General features: G+C 44.2%; 1 pseudogene; it reads right to left on the bottom strand.

The window, feature by feature from the left end:
• Nucleotides 1-606: 606 nt before the first annotated feature.
• Nucleotides 607-3,593, bottom strand: LOC123083600 (receptor-like protein EIX2; annotated as a pseudogene).
• Nucleotides 3,594-5,295: the final 1,702 nt, after the last annotated feature.

The following is a 5,295-nucleotide window of genomic DNA, read 5'->3' on the forward strand; positions in this document are numbered from 1 at the left end:
GAAAAAAAGTGAATAAGAAAAAACTAAGAAGAAATAATGATAAAAGGACTGGTTCCGCAATGAGGTAAATAGGCGCAAGCATTATGGTTGCCTGGTTGGTTAGTGTGGTTCTCCTTAGACCAAAAGGTCTCGAGGTCGAATCATGTTCCTTGCGCTATTTTTTGAAGTTTGATAAAAACTGGGTATAATGTGTATACGGTTTGATGGAAAAGGATCCTCATGCTGCTATAAAAAGTACTCCCTCCGTTCTCAAATAATTGTCTTTCTAGCCATCTCAAGACAATTATTTAGGAACGGAGGGAGTAGGTGTCAGCACCCCTGTGGCCCTGTACTCCTTACCAAGACGGTGTGTTCCACAGAAAGTATATACACAGCACAGGAAAAACAGAGTCACCAACTGTGAAACTCTGAACGATGAAGCAATGGACCAAACAATCAACTGAACAGTATAGACAATTATGAATCATCATTATCATACAAGAGTTCAAAAGTATTATCATACACGCATAGACAATTACAAATCATCATTATCCTTTACTTTAACTTCAAGGAAATAAAAATTTCAGCTTAATATGCTACTTCATGCTTCTTCAGAGCTCTTATTACTCAATTTGTAGCTCCCTTGCTGGCCCAGCTTTGCCATGTAAGAACGGCAAATACATACATCTGATCATATGTCCTGTCAACCACACGGAAATAAGCAATTCTCCATGCTTTCTTAAGCAACATGATGCAGAACACAACCCAAAGACCTAGAATAAATCCCAGAGCGAGTCCAAAATAAAAGGTCATTGGCTCAAAGGAATGATCATTCCTTTTTGGATCATCTTGTGTTGTTGCATTCTTTCCGGGGCAACTGTTTGGAAGAGGAGGGCCACATAGACCATTGTTGCCATTGTACATGAAAGGTTGCTGGGTGTAGAGGGTGTCAAGCTGACGTCCTGGTGGTATTCTCCCTGTTAGATTGTTATCAGACAAGTCTAAGTAGCTCAAATAGGTTATATCTGATAGGCTTGAAGGGATTCCACCAGAAAGCATGTTCCTTGAGAGGTCAAGTGATTCCAAAGCCTGCAAGGCCCCAAGCTTAATTGGAATTTTCCCACTCAAGTGGTTACATGATAGATTCAAGTTCATCAACGCATCAAGAGCAACTAATTCTTCTAGTATTCTCCCAGACAGTTGGTTGAAAGATAAGTCAATGCTCACCAATTCCAAAATGCCAATACTATAATTAAGTTCCCGTCCCTTGACGACCACAGAGGAAAAATCATATGTACCAACTATTTCTGGGTAACCGTCAATAGGTTCTGAATCAAGCTTTCTTGTCATGGCCGTCACATTTGGCAGATGCCTCGGTATGCCGCCAGATAAGTCATTTCCTGCTAGGTTCAGATGGTGAAGGCGATTAAGATTTGAGATGGTGGCTGGGATTTCTCCGGAAAACTTATTCTGGTTTAGCCGCAAAAATCGTAATTCAACCAAATCTCCAATCCACAATGGCAACTTTCCAGAAAAACTATTACGTGACAAATCTAGAGCCTTCAATTGTCCACAATTTTTTAGAACCGATGGGAAGTTGCCAGAGAATCTATTGTTACTCAACATGAGAAAGTCAATGTGCTTCACCTCGAAACACCGAGGAAGTTGTCCCTCGAAAAGATTGCTACTTAAGTACAAGGCATTCAAGGCTTCACTTTGCAGAGAGATTCGGGAATATGACCTGTTATTTGATTGGAGACCAGCACTAATGAACTCAAATCTGGAGTCCCGATGTTTGATGGCAAATTTCCAGATAAGGAGTTTTGAGACATGTCCACGTAGGTAATATTTCTTGGTAAGGTTGGGATTTCACCAGTTAGTTTATTTGAACTGATAATGAAATATTGCAGTGACATGAATTCCATGTTTCCTGGCAACCTGCCGTTGATTTCATTGTTTGAGATGTCCAGAGAAATGGCCTTTGCAAATGTAGTGTTGAACCAGTCAGGAAGCCTATCCACTATACCTGTGCTTGATATACCCATCGAGAGAATGCCCACTTGGAACTGAAGCCATGCAGGAAACGAAGGGCCCAGTTGGCAGGAACCAAGATCTGTTTCTTCTAAACTGAAAGGTGGTATCCAATCAGGACCAACTGTAATCCTCAAAGAATTCCCATTTAAATGTAGCTCCTCTAACCTCGTTAAACTTGTAAAATGTTCTTCGGTGAGGTCACCATTCAAATTGTTGCCTCCAAGATCCATCATGGTCAAATTCCCAAGCATACCGATGTCAGATGGCACATGCCCGCTGAGATTGTTGCCTCCAAGTTCCAATACGGTCAAATTACCAAGCATGCCAATCTCAGATGGTACAGGTCCATTGAGATTGTTGTTAGAGAGATCAAGGATGCTTAAACTAGAGAGCAGCCCCACCCCTCGTGGTATGCCTCCAGTTAGGTTGTTATGGGAGATGTCAAGAACGGTTAAGCTGGTCAAGTGTGCTATCCGATCCGGCATGATTCCGGTAATATCGCTGTTGCCCAAATGTAACTCCTGCAGCTTGTTCAAGGGACACTGTGGCATCCTCTCCATAACATCCTTTATATTTCCATCAATTGGACATGAAAGGAGGTTCAGGCTTCTCAGATTGCATAGATTTCTGAAGCTTGTAGTCATCCTCCCCATGTTACTATTAAATGACAAATCAAGGACTTGGAGGGACGTCATATGTGCCAGTGCATCAGGAGCTTGACCATATAGATGAGTGCTGGCAAGGTAGAGATGCTGGAGTCCTGTCAAATTCCAAAGCCAACTTTGTGCCATTGGGTGGGCAAAAGTGTTGTGGGAGAGATCAAGGCTCTCGAGTTTGGTAAGGTTAATATGTGGGAGTGAATGATTTGCGGTTGAAAGAGAGCAATACCGTAGATTGAGGGCCTTCAAAGAAGGAATCATGTTAACAACATAAGGCCAATCAACTATTGTGCTGAGGTCTACAAAATTCATTCCAAGATACTGCAAGTTAGGGATGCGCGCTACCCATGAAATGTCTCTTGAATACATACTTTCTGTACGAATTTGGCATGAGAGGTCAAGATGCTGCAGGTTTGAGAGGTTGCCGAGTTGAGGGGGCACTCTGCCAGAAAACGGTATGCCGGAGAGGTTAAGATATCTCAATCTCACCAAAGAGCCCAAGAACTCTGGCATGCGGCCACTTGGGCCCTCGAGATAATTCATGCTAAGATCAAGGTGCACTAGACGATCCATGGAAAGCAAAAAGTTACTTATCTGGCCAACCAAAGCTGTGTCTGTGTAGTACCCATCGATCATGTCCACATGCAGATTACGAAGATGAAGTCTAAGGACATGGCCGGTCCAGTTGCTGCACTTGATGCCCCTCCAGCGACAGCAATCCTCCTTGTCCCAAGAGTCAAGGACACCCATGGGGTCGCTGGTGATGCCGCGCTTGAAGGACAGCAGGGCGTCCCGCTCCCGCGGTATGCAGCTTGCGCCTGCCGAACCGCCGGCTGGCCCGAGCTGAAGTGCGTCTGAGGCCAGCAAGTTGGCGGCAGCTAGGACGCATATGAGCAGGACCTCGGCAGTGGTGGTACGCATGGCGGGGAAGACGATGGATTCCTCTCTGTGCCGCTACTAACGGAGTTTCGTGCTAGTTGTAAGCAATTTTAGTCCATGTATTATGACTGAGTCCATGTTCCCTTACTGACCGGCAATGTGATGGCAACCCCGTGACCGTGAGCAAGCATGTACACAGGTTTTTTCGCCAAGTAGTTCACGTCAGGAATGGAGAATTTCCACACGCTCCAAGGCCTGAATTCGTCTACTTGTGACGTCCCCAGCCAGTGAATTTGACTGACGTGCATGTTAGGCAAGTGAAGAGCCATTTCCCAGCTCACTGAATGATATGTAAGTGAAGATAATTTAGTTCCTTGTTGCTGTCGTTATCCCTGGGAAGCGGGCCACTCAGGACCGGGCTGCACTTTGACAAAAACACTGGTGATTTCCGCAGGGTTGTGCAATGATATCCAAAGGCAAGGAGGTTCATCCATGATGAGCTGAACAAAACAGGCCAGGTACTCGATTGAGGAGAACAAAACTGGTCAGGAGTTCCATTAGTATATTGATTTTCAAGCTCCTTAGTGAGGATGAAAATAAGGGAACTTTAATCATCACGGCAATATTAATATTCTACTCCCTCCATCCCGAGTTACTTGTCGTAGAATGGATACATCCATTTCTGCGACAAGTAATTCCGGACGGAGGGAGAGCGTGCGTGTTCACCTGTGTACAAGCATTAGAGTACTGGACATTTCAAGATTTGGGAAGGCGAGAATTGACAACATTTGTATTGATAAATGGACATGTATCTTATTCTTATCACAATATCATGCACACAAGGAACATCATACAAATATTTGTTTGTGGTGTTGCTTGCCACGAGACATGTTTTTTGTAACTGACACAGACTGATACAATCGTGTGGAATCAAACTCTGGTCTAATGTCGAATCAATCTCTTTTTCTAAATCATGAGCTTAGCAAAAAACTTTCATGGCGGTAGTCGTTTAGTGTTAATCATATGAATCACTTTTCTGTAGTAACATTGGTTAGCTCTGAGCTTACATCCAAAGGAGCTTTTCTCCGTGGGCCAAAGAATAGGCTTGGGAAAGTAAGAAAGTTAATTAAGATAGAAACGTTAATTAATGGAATTTTTCTGTATCTATACATAGTACTTCCTCCGTACCAAAATATTTAAACTGCAAAAGCGCCTTATATTTTTGTACGGAGCTAACAGAAAATTGTGACAATCCAAAAGATGTAGTTAATTGAAACATTTGTTTCCAGACAATCCAGCAGGGAAACTATAGTTCACTCACTACCGGACTCGCGGGCTATGCCTACGGCCCAGGGCCGTCGGCATAGGTCATATGCTGTCGGCATAGCCCCGTCGGTGTAGATCACGTCAGCGTAGTTTCTGCCCATCACAACAAGTAACTGCAACGATGAGCAGATGACAGGCGCCCGACTGTGAGCAGCTAACCGCGACGCGGCCCGAAACGCAGCTGCACTACAGAGGTATCTGGAAAGGGGGTCGACGGCGGGCTGATCACCGAGCGCTTCCAGTAGTTTTGTTTCTTATTCTCTGACCCAGTTTTGTCGCTAACTGTACACTGGACAGGCACACATTCAGTCCACAACGTACCAGCACCATTTAATCTTATGCAGCTCGCAAAGTATCTCTTGTACTCCGTTATCGGATTGATTGCCTATAGTATACCTCAAACCTAGCGTCCCTTGCG

This window comes from Triticum aestivum, chromosome 4A (genome assembly GCF_018294505.1).
Source record: "Triticum aestivum cultivar Chinese Spring chromosome 4A, IWGSC CS RefSeq v2.1, whole genome shotgun sequence".
Taxonomy (NCBI): Eukaryota; Viridiplantae; Streptophyta; class Magnoliopsida; order Poales; family Poaceae; genus Triticum; species Triticum aestivum.